Here is a 23,284-nt window from a genome sequence, read left to right as displayed (position 1 = left end):
TGGCGGAGGAGAAGCGCAAGGAGATGGAGGTCGTGGAGGCGAACAAGAAGCAGTTACGACTCCATGGTGAATTAGATCATTTGGGGTGATAATCTTCCTTCTTCTTTTGTTGTTGTGTTTCATCTTTTGCTTCGGGTGTTTCTCCGCACATGTCACGTTCTCTGCGAGGCATGAATAGAACAATGGTTTTTGTTTTTTGAGGGAATGAATAGAACAATGCTAACAATGAGATGACTAGAAAATTAGATCATTTTTTATCGTCATATGGCACTGGGCTGCCGTGTTTTGTGCTCCTCCGTCGCAGTACTACTCCAGTGGAAAACTTGAGTATACCGCACGGTTCTTTGCTCCACCTCGATCATGTCGTCGGCGCATTTATACGAGCAGTCAAATCACAAGGCCCCGCCTTCCAGCAGTAATGAGCCGTCAAATCACAAAGGCCCTCGCCTCTCGTGAAACTGACCAAGCTAGACTGCCCCGCCCTCTAGCCTTTTAAAAAATGTATACTTTTGTACAGCAGTAGTATCAATGGATTGCGCCATGGAGCAAAACTTGAAATAAAAAAAAGGTGGTACATATAGAGAGCGCTCGTCGCCAAATTATGCATATAGTACTATTAAAAAGGCTAGTCACAATAATGGTGTCCAGCACAACCCACCCCTCAAATAAAACTAAGCACCCTGGAATGCTTTGACAAAACTAAGCACCCTGAAATTCTTTGACAACTAAACTGCTGGCTATATGATGTTGGCCATATATATTGTACGTATATAATATGAAGAAACGAGTGGTAGTACTATACCAACTAAAAGATGAAATGTAAGAAATACTAGTATGTACTTACTGAAGAGTTAAAGTAACAAGAAGAAACATAACATAGTTCTGCTGGGGGCTCAGCACAACACACCCCTCAAATTAAATTAAGCACACCTAAAATTAAACTTTGCAACTATTTCGGTAAACACTGCATTAGAACCACCATGAGCAACGACACTGCCACATTACTCGGAGTCCTCGTCCACGTCCTCGACTTCATCCTTGTCCCTCTTCCTCTTGGCCGATACCTCTTTGCTTGAACCGCCAACTTGGTTGTTGCTCTTCATCCAACCCTTGTAGATATTGAAACAAAGGTAGCCATCCATTGCAGCATACTGGATGTGGTCTATATCTAGTACATTCCACTGCCATGCATGATGATGAAATGGGTATGGAGGTTTCTCCAGTTTACCGTACGAAGGATGAACCATGGCTCCTGCTAGGGTCAGCATTGAAGGCTGACGAGAGGACACCAGCCGATTCTTTTGGAGGTCGAAGGTGTTGCCTACAACGAGGCCTATCCGGCGCAGGACTTCTTTGTCGTTACCAAAGTCTACAGTAACAAATTTGACTAGGTTGCTCTCGAGGAAGTCCTTAAAATCCTGGCACTCAACGTCGGCATGGCATATGTGGTAGACCAAGCATAAGTCATGCACGCAAACCTGGATCACAGCGGGCTTCTTCCTCTCTTCGTCCTTTAGATCCTTCTCTCGTCCCACGACTGTGGTGTACTCAACATCTAGCCCAGCGACCCAGTCATCATCTGAGTCTTCGAACATGCGCCTGAAGCGAGAAAGCCATCCTTTCACCGTCGTGGAAGAACGGGTGTAGATGACGTCGAACTCATCGTCGGTGATGGTTCTAACCTTGTACTCACTGCCGATCGGGGAGATTTGGGACGCCATGGATTGGGAGGAGGGTTAGGATTAGTGGAACTGTCGTAATGTACTAATGTGAATGGACAAGACAACTAGGAGCGAACCGCCATAGTATTAAAGGACGTGCGGGGACGAGTAGGAGCGAACTGCCAGTGTGCGAACGGCAGGGTAGTGGCCTTCCATTCTCCCATGATACGGGCTTCCGAGAGCCCTTGGATCGGAGATCGAATAGTTGCATGGCGTGATTCTAGACCTATGGGTGAATATCCTATCCTGGAGGGTTATTCTGCAAATTTTCGGCAACTTAGCTAGTGTAGTGTCAAAAACGCTCTTATATAATGGGACACAGGGAGTACTAGTATTTATTGCATTTTCCCAGGAGTGACCTCTTCCAATGAAATGGTGTTGCTAAGTTTGCTTCATTTAATTAGCTATAGACTCAAAATTGTCTTTTCACCTAGGTAGACACGCTTAGCACCGTTCTTCCTTGGGTCACCAAACTAGTCTCTCTCTTCTTGATTAACTTGCCACATCAGACTTTATGCCTATGTGGCAAGCTTAAGCACCTGTAGGAGCAAGTAAGTACAATAGTGTGCTTTACATGGAATTTTTGCATATGTGGAGGAAAGAGAGGCAAGGAAAAAGTGGAGAAGTGGGCTCTCATGCAAGAGCCAGCCTCTACTACATTGTGGAGCATTGGGAGAGGCACCTATATGGAGGTGGTTAGGAATCGGGAGACTCACGCCGGTCGTAGCGCCGCAGTTAAAATGATAATGGCAAGTCAAATCACGGGGCCCCACCTGTCCAGCAGTAACTCGCTGTCAAATCACACAGCCCTACGTTTGCAGCAGCCTACTCCCTCGTCTTCTCGCGTCTCTGTTGAACCGACTAGGCGGAACTGTCCCGTCGCCTACCAGGCAGGAAAAGCCTTGTCCTCGACTTTTAAATAGTATACAAATACTAATTTTGTATCCATGGATTGCGCCTGTGCCATGGAGCAAAGCGTCTAGAAAACGGCGGTACACATGTACGGAGTATACAGCATGCCCGTCGCGTTCGCGTTGCACCCCAGACGGTCGGTCGGTCTGGCATGCTGCTCTCCGAATGGAACGCGCGTCATATTGCGTTCGCACACACATGTGGGACGGCAATTGAGAACCGACCATAGGCACACTCCCCGGCCTCGCAAGTCGGGTGACTTAATAGAAGAGGGAGATGAGCGATAGTACTAGAGAAGTGTTGTACTACGTTGGTGCCTGGACGATCCCTGCAAGACACGGAAGATCAGTTCGTCCATGCATGTGACCAGACTCCAGCAGACACGCCTGGATTGGCTATCGTCTACATATCGGGTAGGCTGTGTTGTACATGGCTGTAGTTGTGGTGAGAAATCTAAAAAAAGGTTTCTTGTCATCTCGCAAAATTATGTGTCATGTGCTTCGGATCACTGCGAGGGTTAAACAGCAACAACTGAGTTGGGCTAGTCATTGGGGGCACATGCACGAACAATGACTACTCGGCTGCCATCTAGGTCAAGGCGGCTATGTTAATTAGGACATCTATCGACGCACCCCTTTTCAACGAGTTTATCTTTAATTTGAGCTTTGTTCCTCGTCTAGTTTGTCCGTCGGGATTCATGTTGTCTCCTTTGGGCAGTGAGGTTATGATTTCTTGTCATGTGGCATTTTTTCGTGTTATATGTTATAATCCGGTGCTTTAGATCAAAATGATGACAACTGCACCTCCGGGCCACATGCATGAAGACTTCTCGACAGTCATTGACGAGGTCAAGCCGGCTCCGGTAGACAAAAGAAAACTAAGTGCTACTCCACTATATAGGCAGGAGCCTCCGCACTTCCTTGCTAGTGTTGCTCTATTCACATTGTCTCGGCCTCTCCAGATCTAAACACGACAGCGGTGGCCACTCTCTCTCTCTTCCTCTGCTTCACAACCAACCTTGATGTTGCTCAATTTTACTGCAACTAATGAAGAAGAAGCTCTCTGGGTTTCGTTTTCTGATGGATATGGAACTGGGGCTAGAGCCCTTTTCTTAAAAAAATTGAAGAAGAAGCTGCTAGCTCACGGGACATTGCTTCATTTTAGGTGAACTGCACCAAAAGGTCCCATGAATTGAATCATCCATGTTGGTGACTGAAAGAACCAGCTTCAGCATCCCAGTCTAAGCACCCCCGGCCTCCATCCTTGCGACGCACGGTACACCTCATTTGCCACCTGCTTGACCCTAGTGTCACTGATAAAATGAAGTAATAATACAGTTAAAATAGAGTGAGTGTCATCTCTATCATTTCATTTCCAATGTAGATAAAGAAAGTGCTTCTCTTTGTTAAAGTATGTTTCATCAACTAGTCCCATTGTTAATGTTTAAGCGTTTCTGCAAACTGGGGTGCTTAATTTTAGTTGATATGTACAAAAATAGAGATTTTAATGTCTCAAGGCGCCTCCTTGTACTACTGTTGTACACTGATGTTCATCACTGGCAGAAGCTGTATCTGGGAGACTTGGGACGATGTCCAGTATGAGGCGTACCGTATGAGGTGTCGCAGGGCCCATCTCGCCGTCGCAGCATGGCATAGTATGATACTATCGCAATATTTTCTTATATTTATTTTGTGTGTTTCATCAACTAGTGCCACTATAATGTAATCACGCTTTTTCATTATCTGTGCAAACAGGGTTATTCAGCTGCATTTTGGTGGAACTGCACAAATGTACATATGGAACCGGCATATATGCAAAGTGTGAGGTGTGCCAAGTAAAAATTACCGACACCAACCATGCTGCATGCACGCATTGGCATCAACCACCACCAGTGGGATGTGTGGCGCTCTCTGTGGACGGATCTTTCTCGGCAACAAATCCTCTAACCAAATACTAGTAGCTTATATTGGCAGTTTTCTAGGGAGTACTCTTTTCTGAAAGAAGCACCAATCTATTTTTCTTTATTTGTACACTGTGTCACAACTTTGACCCAAAGGTCCAGAGCTATTTTAGGGTGATTGGCGTAGTACTCCGAGACTGATTGTAAGCATGATTTTCATTAGTTGTCACACTGATTGTAAGCATGAGCAGGTGGAAGATTAGGTTATTGCGAAGCTTACCATAAACCCTACCGCCGCCGTTGAAACGAGGCGAGCATCGAGGGAACCGTGGAGAACAGCGGGGAAGCAACGTCGCGCCATCTGGCCTCATCTTGCGGTGGGAGAACGAATGCTCTTGTGGCTCCGGCTGGCTCTGCACCCTCATGAACGGCACACCATACTCGATCGATTCATTATCCTCTGGGTGCTCGACCTTCAACCTCTATGCCCACCACCTCCGCTTGACTGTCGCCTCGGGTGAATCTGTCTGCTCCATCGCCCATAGGAGATACTCGATGAACTCAGAGGACTGCGGCGTGACTGCCGCCGAGGAGTACATGTACATATCCGCCCTCATCGCCGCCGTCTCGCTCTTTCGCATACATTGCCACATGGCCCGCACCGTCCTCGAAATCTCCCACTCATTGTCAAACCAACTAAGTATCTCCTTCAACCTGGCTAACTTTGCTTGGTCGCCGTCGGCGATCTGCCTGATTTGCTGTTGCATCCTCTCCATAAATGTCGTTCTGAGTGGTCTGGTGCTAGCTTTGGAAGATGGGAGGAGAGACGGTGGTCTTGCAATAGAGAAGAGGGAGAGGAAAGGAGGTGGTTTGGAATGGAGATGATGGAGAAGAGAGGAGGTGGTTTTGCAATGGACAGAAGATCAGAAGAGGGAGAGGGGAGACGGTGGTTTTGGAATGGAGATGATGGAGAGGAGAGGAGGTGGTTTTGGAATGGAGATGATGGAGAGGAGAGGAGGTGGTTTTGCAATGGAGAAGATCAAAAGAGGGAGAGGCGAGACAGTGGTTTTGGAATGGAGATGATGGAGAGGAGAGGAGGTGGTTTTGCAATGGAGAAGAGGGAGAGGAGCGTGCGGCAGCGATTTAGGATTGGGCGAGAGGGCCGGCGCACTGTGACTGGATCAAAATCAAAATCAATTTACCCTTCAATTAAGAAAGCGACCCCACATTAACTAGTCTCCCTTTTATTCTGGGTCATAATTGACCATGATTTTCGCACATAAAATATATGTTATACGTTGCAAAAATAATATAATTTGAAAGTACATTTAGATACGAACCAAAGGATACAATTTTTGGTGACATGCATTCACATTTTGCTTGTCACATATAGTAGGTGGCCAAACTTTGACCCAAAATACGCAAAACAGCAAAAAAATACTTCCAAGACCAGCGCCGCTCTTCCGCTCTTCTCCTCTTAAACCACCGCTGCTCCTCTCACGTTCCAATCTAAATCCAGCGCCGCTCCTCTCCTCTTCCATTTCAAAACCACCGCCCCTCCTCTCATGTTCCAGTCCAAAACCAGCGTCGCTCCTCTCCCGTTCTATCCAAAACCAGCGCTGCTCCTCTCCTCTTCCATTCAAAAACCACCGCCGGCGAGTGAAGGTGCAGTGGAGAAGTAGATCGATGGAGGAGTACAACCGATACATGAGGATCGCAGACGGCGACCCTGTGAAGCTAGCTAGGATGTTGGAGATACAGTCTTGGTTTGACAACAAGGACCAACTAGTGGTGACGGCGACATCCATGGCCAAATATCTGCAACAGAGCGAAAAGGCAGCGATACTCCCGGAGGGAGTCGCGCCGGAGTACATAGAGCTGCTCCTCTAGGCCATGGAGCAAACAGATTCACCGAATCCGATCGTGAGGGAGCGGTGGTGGGAGTATCGATCCCAGATGGAGCATCCACCAGAGATTGAAGGATCGAGCATCTACAGGATGCCGTTTGTGAGGGTGTCCTGCCAGAGCGAGCTGGTGGAGTCTTCGTCGACCGAACCCAACTGCAAGAGGAGAAAAGCAGTTGGACCGACGACGCTTCCCCGCCATCGTCTCCCTCGTTGTTCACATCGCCTCACGAGGCGGCTGTCTGCCGCCGAGGAATAGGAGGGGGCTGCCCCCCATCCCCCAGCCCAATAGTCGGGCAGGTTGTGAATTGTCAGGAGGAGCTTAGGGTTATCAGTATTTGCAGGTTGTGAATTGTGTTTAGTGTTGTGTATTTTGAGAGTACTTTCAGATATGAATGTCTTTTGAATTTCAGATTTGCAGTATTGAGCATATGAAGAATTTTATGAATTCTAGAGATCTATTTTTAGCACTTAAAAAATGTAGTTTCATAGGAGTATAAAAGTGCAGACGAGAAGAAACTGCAAGTTTCAGTTTCAGATAAGAAACTGCAAGTTCAGTTTCAGATAAGAAACTACAACTTTCAGAGGCAGAGCATTTATATTAACATGGCCTTTTCAAACAGGGTTAACATCATGTTGGAAGTTCTATTCATGGTCGAAAATGGAACTACCAGCCAGTTAACATCATGCTGATCAACATTCATGCATAGCACATCTTCATATGATGCACAGTCAAAATGCCCACACAATGTCGAGTGTGCGAAACACAGAGAAAACGAGGGACGAAGTTTTGGCAAGTGTTGGACGTGGTTTTGGGCTGCCCCGTCTAGGCTTTCATTTTTAACATGCGCAGCCCACGACCTCGGATGGGAGGGCCTGTTTGTATTTTCTTAGGGCCATCATGTATCGACCGGCCTATGGACCTCCCATCCGAGGTTTTATTTTTGGCAGCCCAATTTATGTATTTTTTTAAGAAAACGCAAAGGTCTGTTCTATTTTTCTATATAAGAATAGGAACGCCAGGTACAACTTATGTTTCCCTTCTAACTATATTATATATATTTAAATTATTTTATATGTTATTATATATTATTTTTATTGTCATCATATATTTAACCGATACTTACGTATGTAAGAAAACAATATCCCACATCTTATTAACTTATAAAAATAATTTCTTAACAAATAAAATCCTGGATTGTTTTGGCACGAAAATCCTAGTGATTGTGTACAAAAGCTTGGTGATTTAAGGATGAATGTAATAATATCACTTATTATTTAAATATATTTATAACAAAATGCTAGGCCCTTTTTTATTTTTTGATAACATTGCTGGCCCAACCTAACATTATAATTAGAATCAGCCCAGCAAAATCGTGTATCCAGATATAGTGCAAATGGCCTGTAATTTTTTAGGAAATAAAATAAATGGGCCGCATGGACGCTACATTAATTGTTCACCCAGCCCAGCTAATGGTTGTAATTAAAAAAAGATCAAATTGACTGTAAATTCTACCGCGCAAAAAAAGACTGTAAAATCTGAAAAGATGGGTTGAATACGTGCCACATTTTTGGAGGCTGAAATGTGGGCCAATAGGTCGAAGCGAACGATAAGTCATTGTCAATTTAGTCAACAAATGATTCTGACATGTTAGCCGTTGGATTTACATCCAACAACCAGCATCCATCTTCAATCTCTCGTCTTCTTCCTCCAGCGCCGCCGGGACCACCTCCTGCCTCCTCCTGCTAGCAGCTCTGCTTAGCACGCTTCGCTATGAAGCGCTACTCCACTGTTGGCCAGGCCATCCTTCCACCCCTCCACACCTCCTGTTCTTCTCCATTGACTGCCGAACCACATCGCACTAGAACCAGTTAACTCTCGTACACCTCTCCGTCTGCGACTTTACTCCCGCGTCTTCCCATCTCCGGCCCGTTGCTGTCCGGGGCCTCGCGTTGTCCACCACCTTGGATGCGCTCGGCGCAGCGTGGTCAATGTGGTCAACGAACGACACCATCTGAAGTAGACTGTGCGTGGAGAGGCTGACAGCTAGGTCCACGGCCGCACACAAGGAAATGCCTCCTTATTACGTGCAAAATAATGATTCCTCCACCTGACATCTGGGACCCACCGGAAGGGCCTCTATATTTCACGAAAAAAATGTGCCCCCCGCTGACTTGTCGGACCCACCAGCTATCTTCGCACGCAAGGAAGTGCCTCCTTATTACGCACAAAAAAATGAATACTCCCCCTACCAGCTGGAACCTAGCATACTGGGAGGCTGACATGTGGGCCTACCAAGTTGACGGGGACGGAGGGCTTTGTCAACTTAGTCAATATGAACGATTCTAGCTCCTGTTACCGTACGATGTTCATCCAACGGTTGTAGTGCTTCTTCAACCTCTGGTCTTCTTGCTCTAGCCGCCCAAACCAGCGCCGGTCGTGCCGCGTGCTCCTGCCTCCCGTGGCCGGTTGTGATGCCGCGGAGGACTCACCGCCCCCTACTACTCCCACCGCTGGCCAGGCCATCCCTCTACTCACTCACACCCCCTGTTATTCTGCGGCGACAGTAGCCTCACACCGCAGCCGAACCAGTGAACCCTTGTACTCCTCTTCGCGTGGGCATCCACAGCTGCGTCTTCCTCGGCTTCGAGTCGTCCCCTTCCTAGGTCTCGTCGTCGTCCACCGCCGTGGTGCTCTCGGTGCGGCTTGGTCAACGTGGTCAAGTAACGACTTCCGTCGGACGTGGACTGTACGTGGAGAGGCTGACAGCTGGGTCCACGGCCGCAGCAAGGAAGTGCCTCCTTATTACACGGAAAATAATGATTCCTCCACCTAACGGCGGGGACCCACCGGACGGGCCACCGTATTTCGCGAAAAAAAGTTTCCCTCTGACTGTTGGGACCCACCAGCTACATCTTAGCACGCAAGGAAGTGCGTCCGGGCAAAAAAACGATTCGCCCCCCTGACTGTTGGGACCCACCAGCTACATCTTCGCACGCAAGGAAGTGCGTTCGGGCAAAAAAACGATTCGCCCCCCTGACTGCTGGGACCCACCAGCTACATCTTCGCAGGCACGGAAGTGCCTAACAGTCGGGACCCATCTGGTCGAAGCGTACGTAGCGTTGTCATTCTGTTCGCGAACGTGTACATACATACTGGTCGATGTAGAGGCGCGCACGTGTCGTAGTAGAGGCGCGCACGTAGCATGTACACGTATGTACAGCGGCGAGGGTGCAAGAAAGAAAATACGGCCACGTACGTACATACGGGCAGGGTCCCGAATGCCTACTCGCGCATACGTACATGGCTGGGTCGGAACGGAGAAACAGCGTCGTCATCGTGTCCATGGGGAGCCAACCGGCTGGGTCGGAACGGAATGCGTGGCCGTGTTCATCGGGAGGGCTTGGACGGAACAGGTGATGGAAATGAGGCCTGGCGTACCGCACAACGGAGGAAACGGCCTTGTGTTCGACCGGCCATGTTCGGAACGGGGTCCTGTTGATCGGGAGGGGTGTGGCGTACCGCAAAATAGAGGAAACGGACCTCCTACGGTCGAAACGGGGGTCCTGTTGATCGGGAGGGGTGTGGCGTACCGCAAAACGGACGAAACGGGCCTCCTACGGTCGAAACGGGGGTCCTATTCATCGGGAGGGGTGTGGCGTACCGCAAAACGGACGAAACGGACCTCCTACGGTCGAAACGGGGGTCCTGTTGATCGGGAGGGGTGTGGCGTACCACAAAATGGATGAAACGGACTTGTGTTGGAGCGCTACGGTCGAAACGGGGGTCCTGTTCATTGGGAGGGGTGTGGCGTACCGCAAAACGGGACTCCACGGGATACTGTTCATCTCCACCGTCGACCTCCTCCAGCCTCCACGGGCTACCGTCGACCTCCTCCAGCCTCCACGGGCTCCTGTTCATCCAGCCTCCACCGCGCGCTACTCCACCGGCTACTGTTCAACCACCCCTCCACCGTCTACTGTTCATCCAACTCTCCACCGTCTACTGTTCATCCAGCCCTCCACACCACGGGGTCCTGTTCAACCACCCCTCCACGGCCACCCCTCCATCGTCTACTGTTCATCCAGCCCTCCACACCACGGGGTCCTGTTCATCCAGAGGCAACGCCACTGCTCACTATTCATCCAACCCCCCCCCCCCAACGCTCATTGTTCATCCAATCGATCAGCTTCAGTTAGCAGCAGTAGCGAAGGAATCGCTCCATCGGGTTCAGTTAACAGCCATCGATCGATCGCTCGGGTTCAGTAACGCGTAGCCTGCAGTGCAATCGCTCGGGTTCAGTTAGAGCCCAATGCCTCGCTCGGGTTCAGTTAGAGCCAACGCCTCGCACACGTATGTGTACGTGTACGAGAGAAACGCGCATCGCTCGGCCCTCGACCTCCCACTGTAACTGGCAACTCCCCGAAATTTTCCTCCCCCTCGCTTCTACCACGGTTTTTTCCGTCATGGACGGCCCAAAGAATGTCATGCAGGTGCGTCTCCGGCCCGCCCAGGACGAAAAGCCCAGTTTCTGTCATGATTTTTTGTCATAGAAGTAGGAGCCCACCACATCTATGATGATACCGGGTTTTGTCACAATTATCGTGTTAGAAGTGTCATATGTATGACAGAAAAAAATTCGTTCGGCCCAAAATGTCATGGATGTGTCTTTTTTTTGTAGTGATACTGGTCTCTGAGTCGACGCATCCGGATATGCCAGACTCAGATCTCCCGCCTGTCATGCCACAGATATATGGTAATCTCCAGAGAGGAGCTAGAGGGTGAAGCAGAGTAGACTGGAAAAAATGGAGTGGCTAGGTTTTGATCCAGGGTGCGGATAGGGACACATGTTTGTGGGGTTGGGGTGGGTCGATCGAAAAACATGGGAGACGCGTCCGGGTATGTGCCTAGTTTGAGGGTTGCCGGACAACACGAACATATATAGAAAGGTTTCGATGTGTCTAGTTAGAGCATCTATAATCGGACGTGCCAAATTAGTCACCATGTACATCTGCGAGTGCATCTGCAAACAGTGATTGGGCAATCCTCAAATCGGCTCGTCCATAGTCATGGACCTCGTATCATGTACCCTATATCCATACTAAAGCATGCAATATGAAACTAAACTACGTAGATCATCAAACTGACATAGAAATGCGACAACAAACGAACATAGAAATGCACATAATTCACATAATCGATCACCAAAGATCACCATAGTTCAGCCCAGGGACAAGTTCTAAACTAAGATTACTAATAACGGAAATAAACATGGAGAGCTTCACCCCTTCCTCATTGGCCCTTTGCCCTTCTGCCGGAGCTGCTGTAGGCGTCCGAGTAGGCGTCGGCGGCAAGAGTTGGGTCATCAGAGTCGTCGGTGATGTCGGAGGAGGAGGAGTCGATGAAGCCCGATATCCTCTAGACGGCGCGGTCATGATGCCTCTTCAGCTTTCCGCTCTCGCCTCTGCTGCCTCGCACGGACTGCTCAAGCCCTAGCCTGAGCGCCTTCGCGTTTTCCCGATGGAGCTAACGGACGTCTGTCTCTGCCGTTGTAAGCGACCGGCGGTAGACCCATGCGAGGAGCCACTCCTTCTCATCGGGGCACCATTGGTAGCCCTTAGTGGTGATGAGAGGATTGTGTGACTGCTTCTGATGTCGTCGCCCTCTCCCTAGCCTGCTGCCTCTTGCGGCGGGCGGCACGCGGCTCGGATTTGGGCATGTGCATCTGCGGCGCCGGTGAAGCAGGCACTAACACCCACCGCTTCCCTTGAGGAAAATTGGAGGGAGGGTTAGGAGGGCAGCAGCGAGCCAACAGAGTGGAGTGAGTGCACCATATAGAGCTCTGCCCGGTGCGGAATGGGCCTGCTCCGGCATCGGTGTTGCGGCTGCGGGTGACAAGGATGGAGCAGAGCGGAGCTGCCGCCGTCCACCCACGAGTGCTGCAGCGCGATGTGGAGGGTCAGTTCCTCCTCGTAGCCTAGCGCATCATGGAGGAAGGCATTGTAGAAACCTATGGTTAAGTGTCTCAATCTCAATACATGGAGACCCGCAGAGTATATATTGATCGTGGGAGGTGTCGCTGTCAAAACCGGCGGATCTCGGGTAGGGGGTCCCGAACTATGCGTCTAAGGCTAATGGTAACAGGGGACTGGGGACATGATGTTTACCCAGGTTCGGGCCCTCTCGATGGAGGTAATACCCTACTTCCTGCTGATTGATCTTGATGATATGAGTATTACAAGAGTTGATCTACCACGATATCAGAGAGGCTAAACCCTAGAAGCTAGCCTATGGTATGATTGTTGGTGTGTCCTACGGACTAAACCCTCCGGTTTATATAGACACTGGAGGGGGCTAGGGTTACACAGAGTCGGTTTACAGAGGAGGAGATCTACATCCTAATCGCCAAGCTTGCCTTCCACGCCAAGGAGAGTCCCATCCGGACACTGGACGAAGTCTTCTATCTTGTATCTTCATAGTCCAACAGTCCGGCCAAAGTATATATAGTCCGGCTGTCCGGATACCCCCTTATCCAGGACTCCCTCAGTAGCCCCTGAACCAGGCTTCAATGACGATGAGTCCAGCGCGTAGATTGTCTTCGGCATTGCGAGGCGGGTTCCATCTCCGAATACTCCAAGATAAATTCCGAACACAAGGACCGTGTCCGGCTCTGTAAGATAAAATTCCACATGCCACCGTAGAGAGAATAATAACCCATGAATCTAATCTGCTGACAACTCTTTGAAAAGTGACGTCACGCCATGGTCCGGTTTTTATTCGAACTATTTTTTACAACCTGCTTCCGCACATATTGCGAGGCGGTTTCTTTGGCACGTCTTGTCAAAGCAGAGATTGTGTCCCCTTAATGCGGGATCCTCTTCAATACGGGTGTGGGTAACCCAACCGTACCATCAATTACGGTAAGTGGGGAACGAGCAGGCTCCGTTAGGCAAGCGAGGAGGCATAAAGTTTCATCGCCTTTATAAAGGGGAAAAGCCTCCTCCTTTCTACCCACGCCTTCTTCTACTTCTGCTCACCCCTTTCCTTTCGCCTGAGCCCTAGCGCACAAGCATTCATCCTCCCCACCAACAAAGGTCCTCCGAAAAATGTCTGGATCCGGAGCAGGAGGCAAGTGGATGGCCTCCTCCGTCCAGGAGAAGGATATTAAAAAGCTGCGGGCGGCCGGATATCTGGCCAAGAAAATTGGCCACCGTCTTCCAACGGCGGGACAGATTGTCCCTACTCTGGAGCCCCATGAGAGAGTCGTTTTCCTCCCCCATTTTGTCTGCGGGCTCGGGTTCCCCCTCCACCCTTTTGTTTGCAGCATCATGTATTACTACGGGATTGATTTTCACGATCTATCCCCCAATTCTTTCCTCAACATCTCAACGTTTATTGTCGTGTGCGAGGCCTTTCTCCGTATCTCGCCGCACTTCGGGCTATGGCTCAAGATCTTCAACGTGAAGCCCAAAGTGGTGAATGGCGAACATGTTGAGTGCAGAGGCGCCATGGTGAGCAGGATGCCCAAGGTCACATGGCTGACAGGTACTTTCAACGACTCCGTCAAGGAGTGGCAGCAACAGTGGTTCTATATCACTGAGCCGCACGGCAAAAAGTGGGCCGCTGCTCCTGAGTTTCGATCTGTAGCCCCTTTGCGGCTCATGTCCTGGCCCAAGAAGGGCGTGAACCGGTCGTCATCCGATGAACTGTCAGTGATCCAGGCGTGCGTCAAAGGTATGGAGGACAAGGCCATTAGGCTTATTGATGTGGTCCAGGTGATGCTGGTCCGCCTGATCCTTCCTTGCCAACACAGAGGCTATGATTTGTGGGAGTATGACCCGGCCGAGCACCAGACCCTGCGGGGGCTTTTCGGCTCCTCGCACAAGGACATCTGGAAGGTGCTCTTTAAGTCCGGCAAACCATGGACGGACTCTGCCGCAGACCGCGGGTACCAATTGTCCCACCCCGCCAGTCCGGTAAGTCATCATCATATCTTGGCCATTCGCCTGTTTCATTGATATGTCCCGAAGGAATGTTTTTTGATGTGTCTTTCCACGGTTGCCTTAGGAATGGATGAAGGTGGCGGAGCGGATTCATTGTCCAGACCCGCTGCTGGAAGAACCGGCGGGACCTCCTCTGATGAAGATGCTGGTCCCAGCGCCTTACAAGGTGCCGAAGAAAGAGGCCAACAAAAAGGCCAAGGAGACCAGGAGCGGTCTCCGTCGTTGTGGTGCTTCGGACACGAAGTCCGAAGACTCCAGTGACCCTCCCTCCTCCAGAGAGAACGAGGAGGAGGAAGAGGATGAGGAGGAGGAAGAGGATAAGGAGGAAGAAGAGCCCGAGTCCCCTACGAGGGGGAGGAAGAAAAGGATAGCCTCCTCACCCTTAGAGGTAGATTCGCCTAAGAGGGGAAGAACATCCATCCTCGAGGCGTCCACCACGGCTACCGACAGCAGCCCGGAGTGGGATCCCAGGGCCCAGCCTCTGGTAAGATCGTAAGTGCACAAAATCCGAACATATTCATGCATCCAGAATTTACTAGAATGTAGTATTTTGATTCGCATCGTACTTTTACAGTCCGTCGAGGTCTCCGGCCCAACAGGCCTCATCAGAGGACTCGTTGAGTTCCGATGCCTTGGAGAGTGAGACACCTCCCAGGGCCCCTTCCCCAAAGCCTGGCTATGACACCGAGGTGTCGTCAAAAAAGGACCTGAGCCAGGGGGGCATGCCTCGGGGGCCGGACGCGCGGGAGCGGTGGTTCCCATGAATATCGACGACAGGGGCGATCATGGATCCGGCCCGCAACCGGACACAGTCCCAGAGACTCTTAAGGCTCCGAGATTAGGCAGGCAGCCCCTCTTGACTGGAGGGGGCGATCCTACTTCGCCTGCGACCTCCGTCCAACCAAAGGCACCAGGCGGTCTATCGACAGCACTGGAGAGTGCGTCCATCATTGATGAACATCATGCCCTTATGGGCGTGGTGATAGAAAATATTCAGGCCGCCGAGAGCGGACTGAATGAATCATGCGTCAGCCTTATAAAAGGCTTGGAGGTATGTGTAGAAGACTGTCATAGTATAGATAGTAGCCCCTGATACACTGTTCAGAGAGGACAGGAACCAGACAGGGGATCAACTTCCTGTCCGCAAGAGACTTAGCTAATGACGTATATATATATTGTGAATCAGGTGTCTGCAGTGACTGCCTCCTCTCATACTGCGGAAGTGTCCGGACTCAAGAAGAGTCTGCTGCGGGCCGAAGAGGAACTCGGCCGAGTGAAGAAGCAGCTGGAGGATAAGCAAGGTATGTTTTCAAACTTTTAGTGAGTTTTAGCACAAGTAAGTAGTTGTGACTATCTTAAAGTATATATATCGCGCACTCCAGGGGTTAATGCCGAAATTGAGGCGCTCAAGAAGGCTATTCCCATGGCCGAAAAGAAAGCGGCCGCGGAGCAGGCTCTCCGTGAGAAACACAAGGTGAGGGTCATGGAAGCTGAACGAGAGCTTCAGGAGGCCGTAGGGAGAAGCGAGAGCTTGGAGCAGAGTATATCATTGAAAGAATCCAAACTCGCCCAAGCTCTCCGGACCACTAATGAGGCTCAGGAGGAAGCCCAGGCTGCGCTGAAGGATATTCAGGAGGCGCGGAAGATTGCAGCTGGTAAGGTTTTTTTTTTCAAAGTGCCTTACGCTTTCGCAGGGAAGATTCATGGTGTCCCATTGAATCCTTAATTTTTCAGGGGCATTTGCGGATTTGCCGCGTAGAATATCTGATGCTGCCCAATTCTGCCGAGCTGAGAAGAAGGAAACTGCGCAGAAGCTCTTCTGGTTGCAGTATTTGGCGCCGAATTATCCTGTGCCATTTGTCAACCAGCTCAAATAGCTGATCGAACTGCATCAGGCGGCCGAACTGGCCATGAAGGATTTGGTTATCCGGCTATGGCCCACCGAGCCCATACCAAGCAGTTTCTTTGGGCTCATGAACCGGATTGTGGGGGCTTGCCCTCGGCTGGACGTCGTTAAGCGGTTGGTTTGCATAGAAGGGGCACGAATGGCATTTGCCCGTGCGTAAGTGCACTGGGGGAAGCTTGATGCTGAGAAGCTGATGACCGAGGGGCCGCCGGAGGGGAAGGAGCATCGCAAGCCCGAATTATATTATGATGGTGTCCTGAAAGGGGCCCGCCTCACGGCCGAGCAATGTACGAAAGACATTATTTTTTCCTGAAAGCAGTTGTGCTATCCTTTGTAAGGCAAAATAGGGTCACTTATATGTAGGTGCCTGTTATGTGTAAATTTTATTCCTGCGCAGCTGTTTAATATGTTAGTCTTGAGAGTTGGCCAGTCGTCGGCTTTTGCCCCCACGTAGGAACTACGGGGGTGTTCGGGATACACCTGAACACTCTTTATCCCATTCTTGGGTCCATGAAGGAGGTGTTTAGCACAGCGAACCAGGCAATCGGACTATAGGGATTTATTACTCTCACTTAGCCATAGGAATTCGAGTATGGGAGGCGCAGCCCCTGGTGTTCAGAAGACCGCGCGGGGGGCTCTAGTAGCGCCTAATCGGTGAACCAATCCTTCGCACGCTGCATTTTATTATGGCATTATGTGGAATAAATCCTTAAAGATTTTACAACCTCTCGAACAGGTGACCAGCTCTCGCCTTATCATGACAGTCGGTTTTCGGCTTTCTCTACTAAGGTGTTCGTCCGGCAGAACCGGGACACAACCGCAGTAGTTCTCACAGCGCTACCTTAGCCGATATTGCGGAACGTAAGGTACCAAAACATGGGAGCCGGGCAAACCCAACCAATGACCCAAGACATGATTCGGAGATGATGCATATAATGCTATAAGTTCGGGGTGCCGAACGACCGAGAAGGTGTTCGGACTTTAGTCGCCGTAGTACAGGTGCAAGGAAGCCCCTGACGTTCAAAGGCATAACACGATGTTCGGATGCCGTTATGAGAAAATTTCATTGAGAAATAATAGCAGATAAGCGTCAAGTGACTCTACAAGCTGTATTTAAGTAATACGTCTATGCGTATGAGTATGGTGCATGTTATAAAAGAGAGGCATGACGGCAGAACCTATTGGGGCCGGGCGGTGGTTTGTAGTGCGTGAGTCCGGAGGAATATCCGGATTGTATTCAGGTGGGGTGGAGGTTCCCCCTGCGTGCGTCCGAGCTGATTCCCAGTTGCCGGTCCAGTTATGCGCGAGGGTGAACCTGCAAATGATGCTTAAGAGGCGTGTGTGAGCAGTGGCTGAGACGTGGATGTGATCTATCCTGGCTTATGCTAAAGGATATGTATGAGCTATGATTAGGTTGGGGTATCATGAAGTAGTTCGGACTCCCTTGGCGGTGTCCGGGAGTTCGGCTGTCGAATTTAAGTTCGATTGAAAAACCGTGACTCGCTGCTTCAGTGAATAAAGTAGCCGAATTTTCTTGGGCGCCGAGGCGAAGCTCGGTCTTGACCGCAATTGTGACTTCATCACGTGGGTCTTGGGTGATAATGCGTCGAGTCGCATTGTATCCTGGTGGTGCTGAATAGCTATTGCCTAGAGGTGTAAGACCGAAAGTTGGTATGACATTTTTTTGGCTATCCGGAGACCATCTCCGGGGTGGCGGGGCCTAGGTGTCCTTCACGCCTATTTGTGACACTCTAAAATGAGTTTTTTGGTGGGTCTGATCCTCGGGTGATCGGTCCCTAGACTTGATAATCTGGGCTTCTTGCCCTGGGACTTCTTCGTGCTCCTTCCGGCGCCGGCCTGCCGATTTGTTTAAAGACCCAGCATTCTCTATTGGTATGATTGGCTGCCGCTCCTAGGGTACCATGAATTTGACATGGGCGGTCAAGTATGCGGTTCAAGCTGGAGGGGGCCGAATTAAGATGTTGAAGTCTCTTCTCCCGCTCAACGGGTTGAGGATTACGTGCTCCTGTGTTGATCGTCGTTCCCTGGGCGCCATTTTTTGCCTTGGGACGCCTATATTTGTTGCACCAAGGTTTGTAGGCTCTGTTTTTGTTCGCTGATGCGCCCGGGTTGCTTGCTATGTTGCTGTTTGGTATGTAATGCTGGTCTTGTGCGCAGCCCCTTGCCGCAATGTGCTGTCGGTGGGGTCTAGGCTTGCGTTTGATTTTTAGTGCCGCCTCTTCGAATTGAGGTAGTAGCCTGCGCTTTGGGTAGTATTTTGTTCGGCGTTCGAGTCCGTATTCTTCGGCTGCACGGGCCTTAGTCCGTTTGTCTGTGGGCAGATTTTTATCAGCTTGAGGCTATTGATGTTTCTTTTTCAGGCTTCTTGCAGTGGCTATAAGCCGGCGCTTGAAGCGCTCCTGCTTTATGGGATCCTCTGGTACACCGAAATTGTCATCACCGAGGCTCACCTTGTCTTCGGAGTGAGGCATATAGTTATCGTCCTCCAAGTATCCATCTGTCGCATGTTCGTCTTGGCTAGCCTGCCCGTGTTCCTGTTCGGCTTGCTCGAAGTTGGGTTGATCAGGATTGTATTCCTCTTCGGCACCATTTGGATTTTCTTCTCCAGTGCCGGTGTTGTTGTGGCGGGGCTTGGAGTGGCGCCGATGACGCCCATGTTTTGATTTTTTTCCCCGAGGGGTTATCTCACGTTGCCTCATCGCCGTTGGTTTCCTTGGGGTATCCACCATATATATATATATATATATATATATATATATATATATATATATATATATATATATATCATATGAAGAGGTGGAAGTCCAACGTCCTAAGGGCGGTGGTTCCTGTTCTTCTCCCGCATCATCGTCTATACTGTCAATGTCTTCGAAATCGAAGGTGAGCACGTCGGTCAAGTCGTCGACCGTGGCTATTAAGTGGGTGGTGGGTGGGTAACGAATTTCTTCGTCGCCAGCTTCCCACTCGAGCCGGACATAGTTCGGCCAGGAGTCTCCTGGCAGAGAGAGACTTTAATGAATCTAGCATGTCTCCGAAGGGTGAGTGTTGAAGGGTATCCGCGGCAGTGAATTCCATAACCGGAGCCCAGTTAGATTCGATGGGCATGGATGCGCGCGGTCCAGAACACACGACCGGAGGCGAGTCCAGGGGTCCGGAGACATAGAACCCTTTAGGAGAGGAGTCTGTGTTCGGCTCCAAAGCTGATGAGTGTGTGGCCTTCGGGGCGGGGTCCATCCACCCGTCCTCGGAAGGCACGACCTACTCTGAACAAAGTCCGGAGCTGTAGCAGGTGCGATGTTCTGAATACTATCCGACTGCGGATCTAGGTCATGCACGTCGTGATTGTTCGACGCTCCTGACACAGGCCCGAATCCGTTGAAGATCAGGTCTCCGCGGATGTCGGCGGTGTAGTTTAGGTTTCCAAACCTGACCTGATGGCCAGGGGCGTAGCTATCGATCTACTCCAGATGGCCAAGCGAGTTGGCCTGCAGTGCGAAGCCGCCGAACACGAAGATCTGTCCGGGGAGAAAAGTCTCACCCAGGACGGTGTTGTTGAAGGTTGGAGAAGCCATCGAGCCTTATAGCGACGGCACAGAGGAACTCTCAATGAAAGCACCAATGTCGGTGTCAAAACCGGCGGATCTCGGGTAGGGGGTCCCGAACTGTGTGTCTAAGGCTAATGGTAACAGGGGACTGGGGACACGATGTTTACCCAGGTTCGGGCCGTCTCAATGGAGGTAATACCCTACTTCCTGCTTGATTGATCTTGATGATATGAGTATTACAAGAGTTGATCTACCACGAGATCAGAGAGGCTAAACCCTAGAGGCTAGCCTATGGTATGATTGTTGTTGTGTCCTACGGACTAAACCCTCCGGTTTCTATAGACACCGGATGGGGCTAGGGTTACACAGAGTCGGTTTACAGAGGACGAGATCTACATCCAAATCGCCAAGCTTGCCTTCCACGCCAAGGAGAGTCCCATCCGGACACGGGACGAAGTCTTCTATCTTGTATCTTCATAGTCCAATAGTCCGGCCAAAGTATATATAGTTCGACTGTCCGAATACCCCCTTATCCAGGACTCCCTCAGGAGGCGGTACAGGAGATGGCAGCATCAAGGCTAACCATCAAGAGATATTACAGGAGGATTTAGGAGATAAGAGAGATAAAACACAAAAACAATGAACCTCCTAACTACCATGTCGTGAGCCTCAAGGCCTCATAGCATGTTACAAAGCTACACGCTAAACTTGTACAAGATATGTGTTTAACATCCTCCCTTAATCTGAACTTCTCAAGTTTAGATTACGCTTAAATTCTTCAAATGATCTTGTGGGCAAAGCTTTTGTGAAACCATCCGCAACTTGGTCCTTTGAGGGAATGAACCGAATCTCCAATTCCTTGCTAGCAACCCTTTTTCTCACAAAATGATAGTCAATCTCAATATGTTTGGTTCTTGCATGAAAGACAGGGTTAGCAGAAAGATATGTTGCACCAATATTATCACACTAGAGACATGGAGTTTGTGTATAACATATGCCAAGTTCTCTAAGTAGAGCTTTAACCCATATTATTTCAGCTGTAGCATTTGCCAGTGCTTTATATTCTATCTCAGTACTTGATCTTGATACAGTTGCCTGTTTCTTTACACACCAAGAAATTAAATTGGGTCCAAAGAAGACCGCAAATCCACTTGACATATCTGAGTATACGTTTGGCCGCAGTCCAATGAGTAGAAGTAGGTGCATGAAGGAATTGACATACTTTATTCACTTCAAAAGAAATGTCAGGCCTGGTAAGTGTCATGTACTGAAGTGCTCCTATCAAACTCCTATATTTGGTGCCATCCTCTTGACTCAAAGGAACACCCTCTGCAAGAGACAATTGTTCTGAACTGGAGAGTGGTGTTGGTGATGGTTTACAGCCCTGCAACCCTGCCTTGCTCAGAAGATCAGTGGCATATTTTTCTTGAGAAAGGTGGAGACCACCTTCCTGATTCCTCTTGACCTCAATGCCAAGGAAGAAGTGCATGTCGCCGAGATATTTGAGAGCAAAATCTGACTGCAAGTCTTTCAGGAGAGTTGTTACTGCCTCATTAGATGAACTAGTGATAATGATGTCATCAACATAAATAAGCACAAAGATAACAGTGTTGGATTTGTTGTAAATAAATAATGAAGTATCAGACTTGGAGGGAACAAATCCAAGGGTGTGCAGTTTGGAGCTGAGGCGAGAATACCATGCCCTTGGAGTTTGCTTCAGTCCATAGAGCGATTTATCTAGTTTACAGATATGAAATGGTTTATCAGGATCAACAAACCCAGGAGGTTGCTTCATGTAAACTTCCTCTTCCAGAACACCATGAAGGAACGCGTTCTGTACATCTAGCTGACAAAGGCACCAACCTCGAGAGACAGCTATGGATAAAACAAGACGAATAGTGGCGGCTTTAACAACCGGACTAAATGTGTCCTCTGATACGTCTCCAATGTATCTATAATTTTTTATTGCTCCATGCTACTTTATCTACTGTTTTGGACTATATTGGGCTTTATTTTACACTTTTATATTATTTTTGGGACTAACCTATTAACCGGAGGCCCAGCCCAAAATTGTTGTTTTTTGCCTATTTCAGTGTTTCGAAGAAACAGAATATCAAACGGAGTCCAACCGGAATGAAACCTTCGGGAACGTGATTTTCTCACTGAACATGATCCAGGAGACTTGGACCTTGCTCCAAGGAACAACCAAGGCGGTCACGAGAGTGGGGGCGCGCGCCCCTACCTCGTGGGCCCCCTGTTGCTCCACCAACATACTCCTTCCTCCTATATATACCTACGTACCCCCGACAGATCAAATACGGAGCCAAAAACCTAATTCCACCGCCGCAACCTTCTGTATCCACGAGATCCCATCTTGGGGCCTGTTTTGGAGCTCCGCCGGAGGGGGCATCTACCACGGAGGGCTTCTACATCAACACCATAGCCTCTCCGATGAAGTGTGAGTAGTTTACTTCAGACCTTCGGGTCCATAGTTAGTAGCTAGATGGCTTCTTCTCTCTTTTTGGATCTCAATACAATGTTCTCCCCCTCTCTTGTGGAGATCTATTCGATGTAATCTTCTTTTTGCGGTGTGTTTGTTGAGACCAATGAATTGTGGGTTTATGATCCAGCTTATCTATGAATAATATTTGAATCTTCTCTGAATTCTTTTATGTATGATTGAGTTATCTTTGCAAGTCTCTTCAAATTATCCGTTTGGTTTGGCCAACTAGGTTGGTAGTTCTTGCAATGGGAGAAGTGCTTAGCTTTGGGTTCAATCTTACGGTGTCCTTTCCCAGTGACAGAAGGGGCGGCAAGGCACATATTGTATTGTTGCCATCGAGGATAACAAGATGGGGTTTTTATCATATTGCATGAATTTATCCCTCTACATCATGTCATCTTGCTTAAAGCGTTACTCTGTTTTTAACTTAATACTCTAAATGCATGCTGGATAGCGGTCGATGAGTGGAGTAATAGTAGTAGATGCAGAATCATTTTGATCTACTTGTCTCGGACGTGATGCCTATATACATGATCATACCTAGATATACTCATAACTATGCTCAATTCTGTCAATTGCTCAACAGTAATTTTTTTCACCCACCGTAGAATACTTATGCTCTTGAGAGAAGCCACTGGTGAAACCTATGGCCCCCGGGTCTATTCTCATCATATCAATCTCCATTACTTTAATACTTGCTTTGTTTTTACTTTGCCTTTTAATTTTCACTTTGCATCTCTATATCAAAAATACCAAAAATATTATTTATCATCTCTATCAGATTTCACCCTCGTAAGTGACCGTGAAGGGATTGACAACCCCTAATCGCATTGGTTGCGAGTAGCTATCGTTTTGTGCAGGTACGAGG

The sequence above is a fragment of the Triticum aestivum genome, chromosome 5B (assembly GCF_018294505.1).
Source record: "Triticum aestivum cultivar Chinese Spring chromosome 5B, IWGSC CS RefSeq v2.1, whole genome shotgun sequence".
Lineage (NCBI taxonomy): Eukaryota > Viridiplantae > Streptophyta > Magnoliopsida > Poales > Poaceae > Triticum > Triticum aestivum.
The sequence above is the reverse complement of the archived record's forward strand: the minus strand, read 5'-3'. Positions refer to the sequence as shown.